This window comes from Dermacentor andersoni, chromosome 8 (assembly GCF_023375885.2).
Source record: "Dermacentor andersoni chromosome 8, qqDerAnde1_hic_scaffold, whole genome shotgun sequence".
Lineage (NCBI taxonomy): Eukaryota > Metazoa > Arthropoda > Arachnida > Ixodida > Ixodidae > Dermacentor > Dermacentor andersoni.
The window spans coordinates 136,432,251-136,451,934 of NC_092821.1; the positions used below are offsets into that span (position 1 = coordinate 136,432,251).

General features: G+C 43.7%; 1 long non-coding RNA gene across 1 annotated transcript; it reads left to right on the plus strand.

Moving 5' to 3' along the window:
* The first annotated feature begins 9,240 nt into the window (after positions 1 to 9,240).
* LOC129383285 (uncharacterized) lies at positions 9,241 to 13,084 on the plus strand. Its single transcript, XR_008611159.2, has 2 exons — positions 9,241 to 9,368; positions 12,864 to 13,084. It is a non-coding gene; the product is annotated as an uncharacterized lncRNA (long non-coding RNA).
* Positions 13,085 to 19,684: the final 6,600 nt, after the last annotated feature.

A 19,684-nucleotide genomic window follows, 5' to 3' on the forward strand; every position in this document is an offset into this window, starting at 1 on the left:
ATATTAATCTTCAGCCCCACTCTTACACTCTCCCTGTCAAGGTCCTCAATCATTTGTTGCAACTCGTTTGCATTGTTGCTGAATAGAACAATGTCATCGGCAAACCGAAGGTTGTTGAGGTATTCGCCATCGATCTTTACTCCTAAGCCTTCCAAGTTTAATAGCTTGAGTACTACTTCTAAGCACGCAGTAAATAGCATTGGATAGATTGTGACTCTTTGTCTGACTCGTTTCTTTGCAGGCATGTTCCTACTTTTATTGTTTATAATTAGGTGGCTTTGGAATCTCTGTAGATATTTTACAAGCTATTTACGTAAGCAGTCTGTACTCCTTGATTACGCGATGCCTCTATGACTACTGGTATCTCTATTGAATCAAATTCCTTTTCGTAGTCGATGAAAGCCTTATAGAGAGGCTTATTGAACTATGCGAATTTTTCGATAACCTGGTCAATGACATGGATGTTATGCATTGTAGAGTAACCATTCCTGAAGCCAGCCTGCTCCCTCGGTCGACGAAAGTGCAGTGTTGTCCTTATTCTATTGGAGATTATTAAGGTAAATATTTTATCTAATGCTGTATCTAATGCTGTAAGCTAATGCGCATATATTTTTTTTAGTTCTTTAACGTCGCCCTTTTTGTAGATTAGTATAATGTTTGCATTCTTCCAGTTTTCTGGGACCCTTGCAGTCGATAGACACTTCGTATAGAGAGCCGCCAGTTTTCCTAGCATTAGATCTCCCCCATCTTTAATTAAATGGAGTGTTATTCATCCTCTCCTGCCGCTTTTCCCCGTTTCATGCCTTGCAAGGCCTTTCTGACCTCATCTCTAGTTATAGAAGGAGATTATGCCGTTCATTATTGTTTCCAATAGGGTGCTTCTGAGTTTTCTGGGTGCTGTAAAGGTCAGTATAGAATTCTTCCGCTGCTTTTATTATACCTTGGAGTTTGCTGATGATATCACCCTCCTCATCTTTCAAACATATATCTTGGTTTGTCGTTTGCAAAGTTTCCTTCTCACTGAATTCAGGCTGCGTCCATTTTTTACGGCTTCTTCAATCTTTCTCACGTTAGAAATTATAATGTCACTTGTTTTTGCTTGAGTTGGACACTTTCATTTTTTGTCGTTCCTTTATTAGGTCCTTTGTTACTTAGGAGAGCTTGCCTTCTGGTGGCCTTGAAGCCTTGCCTCCCACTTCAGTTGCAGCCTCTGAAGCCGGCCTCGTTACGGTTTCCTTCATTACCTCTATGTGATCATCTTCATCTCTCTGTTCTAAGGCAGCATATTTGTTTGCAAGTACCGGCCTAAATTTGTGTGCTTTTACCCTTACTGCCTCTAAGTTGACCCGTTGCTTCTTCCTCAATTTTTCTCTTTCTCTGTTGAAATTGAGGTGAATCCTGGCACTCAATAACCTGTGATCACTACACTTTACCCTACCTGTTACTTCTACAACCTGCACTATGCTTTCATTGGCAGAAAGTATAAAATCAATTTAATTTCTTGTTTCACCATTAGGGCTTTTCCAGGACCATTTTCTGTTGCTACGTTTCCTGAAAAAAAGTGTTCATTATTCTCAGCTTATCCCTTTCTGCGAATGCTACCGGCGTCTCTCCTCTAGTGTTTCTAGAATCGACACCGCAGTTGCCAAGTGCCTGTTCACCCACCTGCTTTTCTCCCACTTTTGCATTAAAGTCCCCCGTTACTACAGTATACCACGTTTGCACTTTTCTCATTGAACACCTTCATAAAACTGATCTACGCCATCATTGTCGTGACAGGACGGTGGAGCGTAGGTTTGTACTACCTTCAATCTATACCTTTTATTGAGAGTAATTACGAATACTGCTACCCTCTCATTGGTGCTGTAGAATTCGTCAATGTTGCCCGCTATGTCTTTATGGACTAGGAATCCTACCCCGTATTGCTTCTTATTCGGGAGACCTCTATAGCAGAGGACATGGCCTTTATTCAGCAGTGTGTAAGCCTCACCAGTTCCTCTAATCTCACTAAGGCTGATAATATCCCAAACAATGTCTGATAGTCTTCGAAGAGTCAGCAGTCAGCAGTCAGCAGAATGTCAGCAGTCTTCGAAGAGTTCAGCAGTCTTCGAAGGACGCGATGCTGCCTTCTAAGTGATCGATGATGGGCCTTAACTCAGCAAAAGGACAGACAGTTGGGCGAGTTGGTACAGTAACATGATCTTGGCTTCTAGCGCGAAGTGAACACGGACAGCATCGCGTCCATTCCTCATCATATTTCGTGGCGGTTGTCGTCATTTTGCCTACGAAAGGGCATCTTACACAAAAAAAAACACAGGTGCCGGCGACAAACCACATGTTATAGTAGTGCCTCAAGCCCTTCACGACGACATCATTAGCCTAACACGACGAGCTGACATCTGGTCACTTGGGTTACTGAAGGACTCTGGACAGGGTACGACTACTGTACTACTGGCCTAGAGTTACAGCTTGCGTCAAACGCTACGTCAAAGGATGCCGTGAATACCAGCGCCGCAGCTCACCACCCTTCAAACCTGCAGGCCTCCTACAGCCCATCGACCCTCCGCGTACGCCGTTTGATCAAGTTGCAATAGACCTTCTTTGACCATTTCGCTCGTCTTCCTCCGTAAACAAGTGGATCATAGTCGCAACTGATTACTTGACGCGTTACGCTGAGAAGAACGTACTACCACGCTGGACAGCATCTGAAGTTGCCCAGGTTTTTTATGCACCACATTGTTCTTCGGCATGGCGCACCGTCATTCATCATCACTCACCTAGCGACGGCATTTACTGCGAAGGTTCTGGACGACATCTTCAAGTTGAGTTACGTGAGTCATCAAAAGGGCACTGCATACCACCCTGAGACCAACGGCTTGACAGAAAGACTAAACAAAACAATGGCAGACATGATCTCTATGTACGTCGATGTGCAGCACAAAACGTGGAACGAAATCCTGCCGTACGTAACGTTTGCGTACAACACTGCCACGCAGGAAACTACACGGTTCACGCCGCTTCACCTCGATTATGGCCCAGGTGTTCAAACTATGCCCGACGCCATGATTCCGTATGAAGACATCGATCAGCTCGACCAGTTAGCTCCTGACGTCGTAGAGTACATTCAGCGTGCTGAGGAAGCACGTCAACTGGCCCGTGTGCACATAAGACAGCAGCAGTGTGCAGATGAAATAAGGTAAAATCTCCACCATCAACAAGTTACCTATGAGCCTGGTGACTAAGTTTGGGTTTGGACCCCCATTAGACAGTGAGGCCTGAGCAAGAAACTCCGGAGCAAGTACTTCGGACCATACACAGTACTAAGGCGTGTAAGCGACGTGAACAATGAGTCATTCCAGACGCAGACCTGGCATCGCCCAAGCGCCGTTTACCACGCGCAGAGACTGTACATGTCGTATCCTCAAGCCGTATTTTGCACGATGATGTTAAGTGTACTAGTGAAAAAAACTTTTTTTTTTCTATCGTTGCGTCGTCCTCCAAAGAACGGCGAAAAGTTCTTTTTTTTTTTGTTCCCGACCGCAGAACACATTTTTTGCCTCGTGTGCATGTCCCTATGTGTGCTAGCGCATTTCACTTTTTTGGCTTAGCTAATTTGTGTACTTTCCATGTACGTCTGGTGTTTGAGCATCGAGTCGATGCTTCATTGGGAGAGGGAATAATGCCACCTAGTGTTTTCAGCCAGCAAACCATCAGCATTGCGCGCCCAGCGAAAACGGCGAAGAAGACGACGAAGTCAACAATCCCGCGCCAGCTCGAGAACCGTCCCTTTGTGTTTGGCATTTCTTGTGTCTGACTGCTGGTACTGTTCCTTACTCTTGCCTTAGCGCGTGACAAAGGGAAGTGTTTATCGCCGGCAAGGGTCCCAGAAAACTGGAGGAATGCAAACATTATACTAATCCAGAAAAAGGGAGACGTTAAAGAATTGAAAAGTTATAGTCACATTAGCTCATTCCCAGTATTATATACAACATTTACTACAGTTATCTCCAGTAGAATAAGAGCAACACTGCACTTTAGTCAACCAAGGGAACAGGTTGGCTTGAGGAAGACAACTCTACAGTGGATCACATTCATGTCATTAATCAGGTTATCGAGAAATCCGCAGGGTAGAATAGGCCCCTCTATATGGCTTTCATAGATTACAAAAAAGGCATTTGATTCGGTAGGGATACCAGCAGTCATAGAGGCATTACGTGATTAACGAGTATAGAGCGCTCACGTAAGTACCTTGGCAAATATCTACAGAGGTTCAGTAGCTACCTTAATTCTACACAAGAAAAGCACGAAGAAAGGGGTCAGACAAGGAAACACAATCTCTCCAATGCAATTCACTGCGTAATGAAAGAAGCATTCAATCTAATAAACTGGGAAGGTTTAGGAGTAAGGATCGACGGCGAATATCTCAGTAACATTCCGTTTCCCGATGGCATTGCTCTATTCAGCAATAATGCACACGAGTTACAGCGAATGACTGAGAACCTTAACAGCAAGAGTGTAAGAGTGGGATTGCAGATTAATACCCAGAAGACTAAGATAATGATGAATAGCCGGGCAAAGGAACAAAACTTCAGGATCCCCAGTCAGCCTCTAGAGTATGTGAAGGAGTACGTTTACCTAGGTTAATTAATTACAGGAAACACTGATCATGAGAAGAGAATTCATAGAAGAATAAAAATCCATTGGATCGCATACAGCACACATTGACAGCTCCTGAATGAAAGCGTACCATTATCATTGAAAAGGAAGGTGTACAATCAGAGCATTTTACCAGTGCAGACATATGGGGCAGAGACTTGGAGACTGACAAAGAAGCTTAAGTTAAGGACCGCGCAAAGAACGATGGAACGAACATTACTAGGCATAACGTTAAAAGACAGAGAGAGAGAGCGGTTTGTATCAGACAGCAAACAGGTATAGATGATATTCTAATGCACATAACGAGAAAACAATGGAGCTTGGCAGGTCATGTAATGCGCCGGTTAGATAACTGCCGGACAATTAGGGTTACAGAACGGATATCAAGAGAAGGGAAAGGGAGGTGAGAACGGCAGAAGACTGGAGAGAGCGATGAAATTAGGAAATTCGCGGGCACCAGTTGGAATCAGTTGGCGCAGGACAGGGGTAATTGGAGATCGCAGGTAGAGGCGTTCGTCCTGCAGTAGACACAAAACAGGCTGATGATAGTGATGAAAATTCTGTTTTAGTATTTTTCACATTGCAAAGCGCTTACCCGGGAAATCAAGTGGCTTTGTCGGGAAAGACGCACCTTGTATAGGCATAAATATCAATAAGCGTATTAAAACTTTCAAAGCAGCCAAAAACTTTCACCCATGTTAGGAAAATAAATGGTACTCTTCGTTGAATTTTTTTGCAAGCATAGAGAAACGCACCTAAAATAAAGGATTATATCTCGAACTAACATAGAAAAATATCCCGGTTTCATGCGTCATCTTGCTAACAGTTCAATAAACATACAACTTAACCTGAAGAAATTTTGTTTTTAAGCCGAATTGTGTTCTTCGTATATATTTATCCTGCTATTGCAAAAATTATCACCGTGCCAAGTTTATTAATGTCGACATAGGCGCATATATGATGATCATTTTAACGAGCCCAGCGATACACAGCCTTACATAACAATCCATGCAGCGAACTTACCAGATACACTCTATAAAGGACCACAAACTGAATAGACATTCTTGAACGTAAAATGCTAGTAGCATTCTTAACCGCACGCATTCATTGTTCTAAATGCAAGCCATGTGGCGCGCAATTGTAGTTCGCTCGAACTTTTTATTTCTGGAAGGTGTGCCTGTGGGCTACTGAATATCTCTTCAACAAAATTTTGCCAATCATACCTTCGTATTTAGTAATGTGTATCATACCTTCATACCAACGTATTTTGCACAGAACCATCATACCTTCGACAGAAAGTGTCGGAATAGTACGTGCAAATTCAAAGTGCATTTTTAAGCATGGTGCAAAGCAGAGTGAGCGATCAAATGCCAAACTATGGTTCTGCACTCAACGTGTACAGTTCGCACATTAGGACTAGTGTGCATTTCATCAATTTCACTTTCTTTTGTGCTACGGTTCTTTCTTGCGCAATGTCTCTGAGTGCATGTGCCGAGTCATAAGCAGAAACTTTGTTTAGCCGCCAACCTCTAATGTTTGGTGCAGTATTATAGCGGAAGCTCTTACTTCGTGTTAGAATAGTTTCGTAGCTAGTCCTCAAAGGTGCTCAGGGATGCCTTAGTTCATATCTTGCAACGTCTATGTACTTAGGCTGGTGCTGAAATACTGAATATATCCATGGCACAATTTCAACGCAGCCCTAAGTTTTATAGTGCAGTCGTAGACAGCACACAGCTTGACAACAGCTTCTCCATGTCTGGATTGTGTTTGTAACAAATGGTATCTAGTGCACTCCTGCCAGTACGCTATTACAAAATTGGCTTTGCTGTAGCAGCGGTCAACACCAAAAAAGATATTACAGCTGAAGCTACGTCGTCCTAGGGCAACACTGCGTTACAGTTTGCCGTTTATAGGTGGCCCGACAGTACTGAAAAAAGCGTTGTCACTGGAGAAGTGGTCCAAAGTTTACCAAGAGGTTTCTTAACAAGACCGGACATCTGTGCCTTTTAAGTTAGCATATCTCTTTTAGTTCACTGAGCTGTGCTCGGGCGAATTAGGAAGCTAGAGGCACTTTATAGGTATGATCCCTACTATTGCACGTTTAAAGTGACTGCAGTTTTAAATTGTGCGCAACTGCATCTCAGTGTTCTTTACCAGCCAGAATTTTGTGCTCATGAGCGGAAGTGCCTCATTCCGATAGTTCAATAACCTGTTGGTATGCAGGACTGAGGTTAACCAAAGCGCATCTTGAATCGTCGCGTTCGTCAATCAGATTGATAACATATTGGAAGATTGGGGTGGTTGGCAATTACAAGGACCGTCATTACAATCATAAAATGCACAGCACTGGCTACAAAAGTGTTAGGTGGCAGAAAATATGTCAACATTAATAAAGCATCGATCCACCGAATTGAATTTATGCCAACATTTGCGATGCTAGCGCTCCTTCTTTTGACCGTTCACATTTTGAGTTCGCAATGACATTCTTGTTCAGCAGTATTACGCAGTGCCAACGTTTTTGTTCTCATCCAATGTAAAGCAGGCCAGTTATGTACATTGATCAGACATTATGAACAAAATTGTTCTAACTTTTGCAATACCTTTGTATTAAACGCATCGACTTTGACAGGGGCTGCCTCTCTCACATGATCCAGCCATTCTGTAAAAACGACATATAGGCTAAACACCGTCATTATATGCTACATCATTCCCTGTTTTGACTTCCGAACTACGTGCAAAAACGCCAGAATTCTCAGAGCATGCGCGTTGTTTACCACGCTATGTTTGAACGTTGCGAGATATCACAATGGTTAGCCTATGACTCCTTAGGATCAGGATAATCACAAAGACACTTTCATCTAAAGGATCGATGTTGCGAAATATTTTAAAGTCAGAGCATAACCTCCATTGAGAGCATAAGTGGTAGCACAACCTCCATAACCTCCAATGAGTCATATGGAGAAAACAAAAACGAATGTAACTTCTTTAACATCGAAGGAATTTCGATTTGAATAAATATTTGCCTCGAAAATCACAAGACTCCCTTTTAACAGCATTTAAACAAGTTACTTAGGCACATTCGTTCCACACGACTGCATAGACTAGGCCAAACTTTGTCGGGAAATTGGTACGAGTTTCGGGGAACAAAAATAGAGCACAAGCTCAACCGCACTTGTTAGAAATTGTCACGTAGTAGTGACGGTAAAGAAGGCAGCAAAACTGTGATTAAGGAGACTTGCGTTTCATTAGGTGAACTGGTGCCCTCAAACGCAAGCTACAACAACACTCGGCGATCATCGAAAATGTGATCAGTGAGTCAAGCGCGTAGGCTTTTATAGATCAATCGTCGAACGTTCCAGAGTGATCGTTGGGACCTGCGTGTCTTCCACAAATTACTAGACTGTTTCCGTCGTGCAATTTGCAATCATATTACATGAGGTTCGGTGACAGACAGTGCATGGAGCCATCGATAACATTCCAGGAACTTCGGACAGAACCTTGGTGCGTCCTGCGCTGTGTGATAACATTTGTTAGGCAGTGAAACATGGTCGCACGCTAAAGATAAAGAAGTACACGTGTCAATACCTCCCTCTCAAAAAGCATCGACCCGATGGTGCAAGCAAACGAAAGTAATAAACAAAACACCCGTAGCGAAGAAACAACAAAATAAGGAAGTTTGTTAGGCAGTGAAATGTGGTCGCACGCTAATGCTAAACAAGTACACGAGTCAAGTTAACTGGAAGAAACTTGGTTTTGGAGCATATTTACTATTATTATCGTTGTCTTTTCCAGAAGGGTTGTGGTGTGCTGAAAACATCATTTGAGGCTACAACATGCGCTACTATTCAAAAAGCAACGGTGTATTTGTACACAACCCTCGCCCCTTATGTAGTATAATCATTTTACGTGTGACTATTATTGGCACAAAGATGCCTTTGTGGTTTGTTTAGGATAGCTGTGCTCTCGATTCACCTTTGCGCAAACTTTTTGGCATGTTCTGTGTGGGCCTTCTTTGAAGTTTCGACTGCTATGATAGAAGAAGCAGAGGCTGGCGGGCTGTGTATCAATATGTCCCAAAGGGGGCCAATGTATCAATCTTAGCAGTGAGGAATAGAACGTTGAGTAATGCATTTTTAAGCGTGCCCACAATACTAGCAGCAATGGCTAGAATCGGCTGGTAAAAAATTGACGGATTCACATTGAACTCCAGGTTGCCAACTTGGTCCTACACTGCTCGGTATTCTGCGATTTTCTTGCGCTGTGTTAATTGTTCTGCTGATGCACCTTCAATTTTTCTCAAATGTAGTTAACGCAACACCTCGTCGTAGGCACCTTCATACAAAAGCAATTCTATCGCACAATGTGATAAAAAAATTATTACGTGAGGCACTCCATATTGTTGTGCACGTGGTAGCTGTGGGGCAACTCGCGAATAAGACAGCGCCACGTTTATTGATCCAAAGGCCTATATTAGCGCCCGTAACAAAAAGCCGCTATTATCAGGCGTTGCAAATTCTCAAGTATGGCGAAAGTTTCGAGCGTGAATGTTTTCCTTATTGTGGTTACATTTACCTTTCTAGACCCTATGGGGCAATTTCCAAGGAAGGCATCTTTTCTTGTTAAAAGTCACGTTAAAGTTGAGGGCAGAAGTTGGAAACCACCTAAGGGTCCTGGCAATACTCGTGGACCGCATCGGCCGACTGGCACAAAACGTGAGCATATTTTTGTCTTTTTTTAGTAACGCAATTCGTATGCGATGCTGATAACCTTAATTGGAGCCGGATATACATTTGCACTGAGAACAAGTACTACTAAAGAGTGCTACGTGGCAATAACAAATAAAAGTAAGAAGAAGAAAGAATTCTGCGAAAGCGAATTGAAGACGGCTGACAAAACATGCACTGCAACGTAAATTCACCTCACAATATTTCACTGAGAACCCCAAAAATGAGAAGAGGGATGACAAAAAAAAACATCAAATAATGCCCAATAAAAACAGCTCACACTAGATTGAAACTGAAATATGAACGCGACACGTACAGTTTGTTTTTCAATTTGTTCCTATTCAATTCCTGCCAGAAGCCCTCAAGATTGGTAAGAAATGTTTTGTCCACGCGCGCTTCGCTTGTCTGTAACGCGACTGTAACTACGAAATATCTGCATCTGATATGGCGTTTACTAAATAATTACGGCTCATAAGGCCTGACCAAAGAACAAAAATTGTTTCAGGTTATACATGTTCTCGCTAACAACCCCCGCATTCGGTCAAAATTTTCCGGCAGTTCGCACTTTGGTCTGACAAAAGACCACAAAACTTCGCACGTCACATGGATGGGTGGATGTATTGAACATTCGCTTTAATAAGTGGCGGTGGCCTAGGCAACCAAGGTCATTTTCTTTATTTACGAGGCGGGTTAGCTATCTCATTCTTATTTCTTTACCGACTAAAAATTTGCAGCATAAAACATCGCCCACCATTATATAAAACTATTTTTCGAACGCCTCGATTGTGTCTGGTCTTCCAACTTTTATGACATGAACCCTCCAATCACAATTTACTGATCTCGGTGTCCGGCATTTTTACTTTCACCCATCTATCCCTGCATTTGCATCTAATAATGAGCTGTGAGGAAACCTTTACAACATGCTCGGAAAGATACCCTTAACGAACTTGCAGGAGTAATGTTGCCGCCAATTTCAATTCCAAATGATTCTAAAACACCGTATGTAATGTTGTAATCACCGCACCCCACTTAGAGCTTTATATGAATTCACACAATCCATATTATGTTGTCTATCACATTGTCGCAATGAGTATCAATCAAGCTGCTCCTAATTGCAGAGGCCTCTATTGCAGATAAAGCGCTCGCTATTGCCACCCGCCAATTCCTTACAGCGTAATTTGGTCTGCGCACCCGCCGCCAATGAATCTAGTGCTTTGCTGTCCCCCTCCTCCGCATCACCATTGTATTCCTCCGTTCTTCGCTCTACTCCCCGTTTTCATTGCGCAAGATCGGCCAACATTCATACAAAGTGGACGAAATAGCTGAAAAAAGATATCGCTTACAAACGCATTCGCCCATCCCCTTGTAGACAATTTTTTGCAACTTTAACGAACCGAGATTAACCAAATCTAGCCTACTTATTGACAATGTAGCATTACAAACAAAGCGTGGCGTTTACGGCACTTGCTCTATGAGTGACGCTACAGCGTTAAAATAGGTACACAACAGTGTGCTTGGTAAAGCTCTTTAAGTTTTCTTCATAGTTCAGCAATTTCGTGAAGAGCGCTTTCTTTTACCAAGTTATTAAAAAGGGCATTGACTGATGCTGCAGACCTGCCAACGGTCACAGAATTACGTTCAGATCAAATTTAGGCAGGTTCTGTTATTTGCCGCAGAACGCTTCACTATATATCGTACAGCTGGCACACCATAATCAAGGTAAATGTTTTTAACGACGCATTGTTTATAGTACGAGTGGCCAATGTTTGTCTGACGTGAATCACATTCTTGTGGACGGGACCTGCAACGTGCTCTGCGACAGCGTTTGCTGCAGCAATTATAAATCGTAAGAGAAACCCCTGAACAAGCTATCTAAAAATTACCTTGGCAACACGCTGCTTAATATAGACATTTCAGCTACAACGGAAGAAAGGAACACCAACAGAAGACTAACTTGTAAACACAAAAGGCGCAACGCGGAGCACCTATTGTGTTTCTATCTGTAGCCGTATGTAATGGCTTTCTGTTCCATTCGCTTAGTAATCACCTATGGTAATCATGAAGTAACAGCTCCTGAAAGCCTTGAACCCGAGAGTTCCCTTCGTTGAAACTCAGTAGGTGTCACCCTCTGCCGCCTGAAGCTTAACAATGATTAACATTAATAGCGTGAATTTGCGGGAAAAAAGCGAACTAAACCAGCTAGAAAATGGTACATTCAAAGCAGTGAACAAATCGATGAGCTGTTGTGGCTAATTATGCAGTGGGGCTGACTTTCGCCTAGGGCAAAATGAAGCTAATAATTTTTGGCCTATGGCACCAGGCAGAGTTCTGCCTTGGCAAGCAATAACTTTGCTGATTTAAATCTTTTTTAATTATTTCCATCCCTGATATTCCTTGACTTTAGTATAGGATACCTTTCTCCTGACTTAATGAGTAGTAAACAAGCATTGGATATTAGACTCTTGAAATTACTGGTTTTATCTCGCGTGCACATTCCACAAGTACAAACTACGTAATTAAGCACGCCATAGCACAATAGGAAGTAAGGTATTGCTACAGCGCGCGACCATTTTCTTTTTGGAATACAAGCTGAATAACAGTCAATTATTCTGCGAATTACTTTGAAAAGGAAACAACATTACGAGTTCACTGGCCAAAGTGTTTCTGTTAACGTAGCGAAATATATTAGAGCAATAAAGAACACGATACACTTAACAAAAACTGCACATGATCATGATGATGATGGTTGAAGTTTATTGGCGCAAGGGCATCTAAGGCCAAAGAGCGCCAGGACATGTGTTTTGGTTCAGTAAAATTGGGGGTTTAGTGATATGACTTAAAATAGAGGCTGTATAAAGGCCTACAGGTAAGACAAATCTACAAATACTAGTGAATGAATTCTAAAATAATTACGAAGATAAATATAACGCCTTAAATGTATTGGTTATCAACTGCACATGATGGGCACTTGTACTGTGGTTTCTTTAAGATTAATTCAGCCATTCAAAGAAACAAGCAGGTATTAGTATGAAGATTTTGAAATAAGTAGGTAGTTTCTACGCCTTTCTGAAAGCAACGCGCCTAAGTGACTGTAATGAAGTTTATTAATTACAGCGTCGAGAAACTATAGTAATTCAATCCATACTAGGCAGGTCACACACATATATTAAAACGTCTATATTTTGCAGCATTACATTCTGTTTTTTTTTTTAGGAACGCACTTTTCAAAACATTTTAATTGATCTGTTTTCTTGTACTAGCGTCTGTAACCACTCCCTATCAGGAAAAAAAAATGTAAGCCTGTGTCACACTGAAAAAATATTACTTCTCGCTTGCTGTAAGGTAGTCTCAAAGTGCTTTAAAAATATAATTTACCTTGGCCAACCCATAGTTTTATTCTGTACGCCAGCTCAGAGCATCTGGTGTGTCTATCCGCAGAAATATTGATGCAATAAAGACAACTATGTTCTTTGTTTACCGCAGCCTTGGGCCGCAAATAACTCCTGGACACGGAGAACAACGGTAACATGAATTCGGCGAGAATCTCCACGAAGCGAACTCCAACTGGAAAAGGAGAATATTACAGCGGAAGGAACACGCTAAAAGCGCTACAGATTACACGAAGAATGGTTCACACATCTTCGCACCCACTCCAGGGAAAACTGCCCATAAGTGCTCGCCTAGTAAAGCCTAACTACGAGTTAGTTCGTGCGCATCCGGTTTGCTTACATAATTTTCTATGAAATAAAAGTATTTCCTTTAATTTCTCGAATTAGTTAGAAGCTGAGATTGTTTAATCACAGACATCGTTATTAAACATGCTGTTGCCATCGGTGGCAGCTTCTGCTTGTAACAAATTTTTTGTCTAGTTTACGGAAATCCTATAAATTAGCAAACTCCCACACGGCTGCTCAGAAGACATTTGAGTGCTGTCCAGAACAGCATCAGCACACGCAAGTATGTTCGTTTTATTGTTGCTGGTGTCGTTGGGACCACGTGAAACCTCCATATGCGAGGTCATTATTAATGACGGATATGCATCTGCTGTGATTTTTTTTTTTGTTTCTGTGTACGAAGAATGTTACACATTTCAATGGCTGCAAGTCTACCTTTAGGGCTGGGAGGCAATGAATCAATGGAACTGCCCTTTAATTGTGTGTTTCGTAGAAAATAAGAGGCTTTCCGCACAACGTTGTAGATACTAGCTATCTGGATTTATCGGGCTGGCGGCGCGCAGCTGTTTTCTGAGCCTGCCAGCAGTTATTCACTCAATGAGAGTCCAGTTTTTGCAAAAGGAATGCAAATATACCTCTGCGGATATTGAAGAATGGTATATCTTTCAATGTCCGCCTGCACTGTAGTAATTGCTATGCTGCCTAACCTGGCCCACTTGGGAATTATTGACATAATGAAAATATAGGAACACATTAAAATATCCTTACAAAACAAACAATTTGCGCCATCGAGAGAGAGAGAGAGACTCTTTATCAGAAAAACAGAATTTTGCCGGCGCGTATATAACCGCTGGCATGCTACTCTGTATAGGAGTTGGGAATGGGATTAAAAGATTCCAGAGGAAAGTAGGAGAAAAAGAGAATAAAAATAAATATGAAATGTCCAAGTGGACCTGATACTAATATTTACAGGTGACATGGCGGGTAAATTTAGGCTTTTGTATATCAAGTATGCAATCTTTAAAGCTTTCCTATTAGACCAATTTCCGACAGGTATTTGAAGAATAAATCCAAAACCCGCCGCATTTTTGAAGGGCCAGGCATTGGACCTAAGATTCTCGGTAATGTTAATGGTTCGTGGCAAATCATGTCCACTTGTTGCTCAAAAAATTGTCTTTCGTCGTGGTACACAGGACATTCTAGTTGCGACAGTTATCACAGTATGGGTTAGTGGAAAGCCATATGCGGTACAGATAATTGTTCGTGTATGCCACATTCAGTCGAAGACGATAGTACAATGTCGAGGAAGTGGTCGTGGAATTTTCGGTCTCATTGCTGGGTCAAAGTAGCGGAGGAAGTTATCTTGGCGAAGCGGCAGATTACAGATGCGGTTTTTTTCTTGATAGACATATTTTTTTGTAATGTTTGAAGCGTCGACTTTTGTAAAAAAATGTCTTGTGAAATTGCAATATTGGAGTCCATTTGAGGCAGCTTCATCCGCTCTTTCATTTCCTGAAATGCCGGCATGGCCAGGTATCCACTGGAGCTTGATGCAATCCCCTGAAATCTTAGCCTTGTGGTGCAGTTAATCAATCTCAAATGCTGCAGGTTCATTATTGCAACGCTCGTGCCTGTTCCACATACTTTGTAGGGCTGCTTTTTAATACGTGAGAATCACCCATGTCTTGGGCGGCTGCTGTCGAAGTAGATACACAAGGGCCTCCTTAATGCCATTTAGCTCTGCTGAAGTAGATGATGTCGCTCGCTCAAGACGAAACGAAAATCGTTGCCCTGTAGAGGGAACAAAAAGTCCGCGCGATGAGCGACGTGGAATTGTAGAGCCATCTGTGAAAATGTGCGTTACGGTTGCGTATTCTTTGTGCATATATTCCAGAGCTATCTGATAAGTCGCTGCTTGAGGCATCTTCTTTTTCGCACTGATTCCAGGGATATATGACGCGATTTCCAGTGGGGACAGTGTCCATGGTGAAATGCTTCCTGACAATTTGTGACGCCTGAGCAGGAATCGAAATAGATATGTTTCCGACGGCCTGCCCAATGCCACACGTAGCACGGGTTCTAGAAATATCCTTTAAAAAGTTCGTCTTCGTATGAATGACGCGGCACATGTGAATCCGAAGTGTCTTCTGCGAAGATAGCACTTCAAGAGGCAGGCATCCAGCTTCTGCTACAGTTCCTGAGCGGGGCGTCCCTCTCGGAAGGCCAAGACATACGCGAAGGCAGTTCTTCCGTGCTACCTCAAGTTTTCTATTGCTTGTGGGAGACATTTTGTGCAGGGTGGGGAGGTAATATTGTAGTGTTCCGTCGACGTAGGCCTTTTGGAGGAGCACCATTGATCGACAGTTGCTGCGCCACTGCGTTCCGGCTAAAAAATCTCTAAACGTGCGACTCGAGGAAATCTTCGCACTCAGTTTTTTCACTTGAGGCGACCATGTGAGGTTCCTATCGATCGTCACTCCAAAAAACCTTTGCATCTTGACGTATGGAAGGGTACGACCACTCAACACTAGCGTTTATTTTTCCATACACCTCTGCGTGAAAGCCATGGCAACGCTTTTGTCGGGGGACACTTTCAGACCCCTTTGGATTTAGGTAGGCCGATATATTTGCTAGCGCTCTCTGGAGACGGTGTTGGGTCTCCAGGGAGCGCTAGCAAATATATCGGGTACTGCAGGAACGCGCCGCACTCCAAATGCAGATGTCGTTCGCATACAGTGTGATTTTGACGCCACGGGGCAGGTTTCTTCTCAGATGGATGAGAACTGAATTAAATAATACGGGGCTTAACACAGCTCCCGGTGGCTCTCCTTTCTCGACGGCATAAAGCGACATGGGGCCATGAGGGGTACACATGAAAAGTTGGCGTCCTTGAAGATAGCCTTCAATCCATGCGTAAAGCCGTCCTCCAAGACCAAGGGTTTCCAAAGCGTCAAGTATTGCTTTATTATAGACCGAATCATATGCTCCCTTAATGTCCAAAAACAATACAGTAGGTGTGTTTCCATAGACCAATTGCCCTTCAATTCAGGAGACGAAGGCAATGACATTACGAATTGGGGATCTATTTTGCCGGACGCCATTCATTTCCTCCGTGTAAACTTTTGTAGTTTCCAGGAAGAAATGTAGTCGTTTGTGAATCATTTTTTCGAAAAGCTTCCCTATGCAGCTAAGCAGAGAAATGGGTATGAATGAGGCGTAATTTGTAGGCTGCTTCCCTGGCTTTATTATAGGATTAACTTTCGCAAGCTTCCAATCCGTAGTAGCCTCTCCAGCTATCCATGAGGCGCTGTAGTACTCCAGAAGGCGTAGGCGAGATATGTTACATAGATTTGCGAGCGCTTCATAACTCACACCGTCATGAACAGGTGATGATCGCTTCTTTACTTCGCCAATTGCTGCCGTGAGCTATTCGATTGTGAATGGTAATTCTAAGTCAGGAAGGGTAGCTCGAGGTGGGCTAGGCTGATGACTTGCAATTTGCCGAGAAGGTTGTGCCCCGTTGGAAAGGAGCCTGCCGTACTGCTCTGCCACCTCTTTCAGGGATGCGCGCTCATGTAATGGGAGGGCGATAAAAGGATAAAGCTGTTGCGGCTCTTTGTGAATGCCGCCGACGACTCGCCAGATTTTGCGCAGCGTTTCTATGTCCAATGTCCCACGAAAGTCCCTCCACCTTTTTCTGTTCTGTTTGGTGAGGTAACGTCGTATATGTCTTTGTGCCCGTCGACAAGTTCTGAGGTCTTCGATATTCTTAGTACGTAGAGCCTTCCTTTCGGCACGCCTTTCAAATGGCAAATAAGCTTTCGAAATCCTCATCGTTAGTTAGTACATTACAATGCTTAGTGGCAGAGCGGATAGTTTGTTTGTAGCAATGAGTTATTGTCGGTATTAATTCTGCATTCGTAGTCGAGGCTGTGATCCCTTTGTCTACGGCTGCTGTGTAAGCTTCCTAGTCTACCGACTTCAGGTTCACTTTTCTGGGCGACGTCCAAAAATGAAGGACGGAGATTAGGATCGGGTAGTCATCACTAGCTCAAGGCTCGAAATCTGCACACCATCCGAACATAGGGGCCACTTGACTGTATGCGAATGTGACGTCAATGCAGCTAACAGTCTTCGGATTTTTCAGGTATGTTATGCTACCTCCGTTCAAGCGCTCTATATTGTATTTTGCAAGAAGCTTCGCCAGCTTAGCACCCCGAGCACATATATGTGAACTGCCCCAGATCTCGTTATGTGCTTTAAAATCGGCACAAATAATATGTGCAGATTGAGTGTTTGTCAAGATGTTTTCCAATCTTGTCACGTCGAAAGCTGATTCTGGTTCCACGCAGACGCCGATCAGGGTAAACACTTTGGATGCAATCACTGTGGTTACGCAAATATATTCATTCTTGTCATGTGGTGCTCCGTTAATCGCAGAGGCAGGCATGTCGTTGCGAAATCCAACGAGCAGTGGCCTAATTCCGTTTTGCGGCTTGAGTGATGAAAGTAACAACCCTTATTTTAAACTGCTCATCGACCGGAGACTCGGAAATGATCATAAAGGGAATCGGTACGATCGCCAAAGATGCTTAAAGTCTGCTAACTTCGAGCGCAAGCCGCGAGCGTTCCACTGAAATATAGTACATGTGCGGAAGTACTCGTTGGGGGACACCGCGTGTGAGACGATTGTTGGCGAAACCATCGTTGGAACTGCGAAAAATCACGGCGTTATGCCGTGAAAGAAGACGACACCAGTGGTTCCAAAGCTAGTACGGCATCTGCCTCATGGATGCTTCTAAACGATGGGCTGGCACAGAGAATAGCCTTGATTGTAGCAAACATCAAGGGAATCATCATACTTGATATATAATTTACAGTGCTACCATATAACAGCTTTTGTTGGTTCTTCCTGTTCTTCTGCTGCGACCTTGGGGACACTTGTTGTTGTTGTGGGCTTTAGGTTATATCAGTTGAGGCCTTGGATTGACTCTTTGCAGTTGAAGACCTTTGCTGGTTTTCTTTGACGACTGAGGCGCAGGACTTCTTCAAAGCCGTGCCACTGCGATGCACCGTGACGTGTTACTTTTGGTTCGTAGATGTTCATATCACATCCGGATTCGGGGGTGGTTCTCGTCGCTTCCGCACTTTTCCTTGCATTTGCTCCGTTGTCCGTGCAAGAGCGGCTGATTTCTTTTTAGGACACCCTCTGTATGACGCAGCACGCTCTGCTCCATTGTTTGCACACCGAAGCAGGGAACATGACGTGCACTCCTTATGAGTATGTGCACCAGCGCATACCTTCCAGCGGATGGGGCTTTCATAATATTTCGCTATATGCCCATGTCTTTGACATCTGAAACACTGAGTAGCAGACCCCATGCATTCCGTAACAGTATAACTCCAGAATCCAAGCGACACTCGGTTTGGTAAAGGGGCGTCCTTAGAGAATTCCGAGATGACTGAGCGTCTTCGGGTTTCCGTTACTATGCCATCTTCGTTAGGGACGTACAAAACTTGCATTTTAGCAGATATGACTTTGTGATGTGTGGTGCGCGACATGGTGCGGTGATCGAGACAGTCAGGAGCAGACGACAAGGAGTGCACGCGCGCCGAGGCGGATTCCACGCTGGAAGAAGGAAAACAACGACGCCGTCTACTCGCGCCGCCAAGCCGCCTGCTTTTCCTCGCGTAGCCAGAGCGGGCGCACTCCGGTCGCCCGGTCGGTCAGCTTACACCGCGACCTATGGTGAGACCGGCGCCACTCCTTTCGCCAGCTTGTCGCCGCGTCGCCGCGTCGAGACTGTGACGCGTCCCTGCCCTCGTGGCAAGCCCGGACTCACGCACTCGTTAACCTCATGCAAGCCCTATGTGTGTTCCTTGCCGCAATGTCTGCTTGAGTGTTTATTTTTGGCATGCTTTTTATTTCCTTCTATTTACTTTATGCCTCTTTTTAGTTTGATTAAAAGTCTTTGTGTGTGTGTCGAAACCAACGGCTTTGTCCTCAATTGGGTTCTCGGAGGCTCCGCCTAAGAGAACCGTGAAAACATTTGAGCACACGAACCTTTGTCCCATATTAGGGCCATCACAGACTCCTTGTTCGCTCTAATACTCCTTGAAGTCGTTATCCGAGTACTCAACAGGAACGTCCTGTATCGTCCCGTACGTGGCAGAGTAGGAGTATGGAACTCGAGCTTCTACAGAAATACCCAATAGCTCTGTCACAGTGAGGAGGCGATTGGTTGCAGGAAGTGTAGACACTCTCACCATGAGGCTGCCATCCTTGTTGAGATGGTGGCTGAGTATCTTTTCTTAGACTGTTGTCACGACCGTGGAAGCCAGAACATTTTGGTTTACTTTCCATAAGCTGCTCTCAGGCTGAGTTGGCTTGAATATAACAGGAACATCTACGGCTCTTTTCTTTTGGTAAGAGACAACAGTAAATGTTGTCTGTTCCTTCTCTTCGCTGTCTCCTGTAGATTCCCTTGTGTCGATCTCATCTTCACGTAGCCAATTCCTTGCTTGCTCATCTTCTCTGTGGTTTATAGAAGGAACATGCTGACATGATTGCTGATTGCTTGCGATGGATGCCGGCAGGGCATCACGAAGGGCGGCCGACGGTGGAGGCTC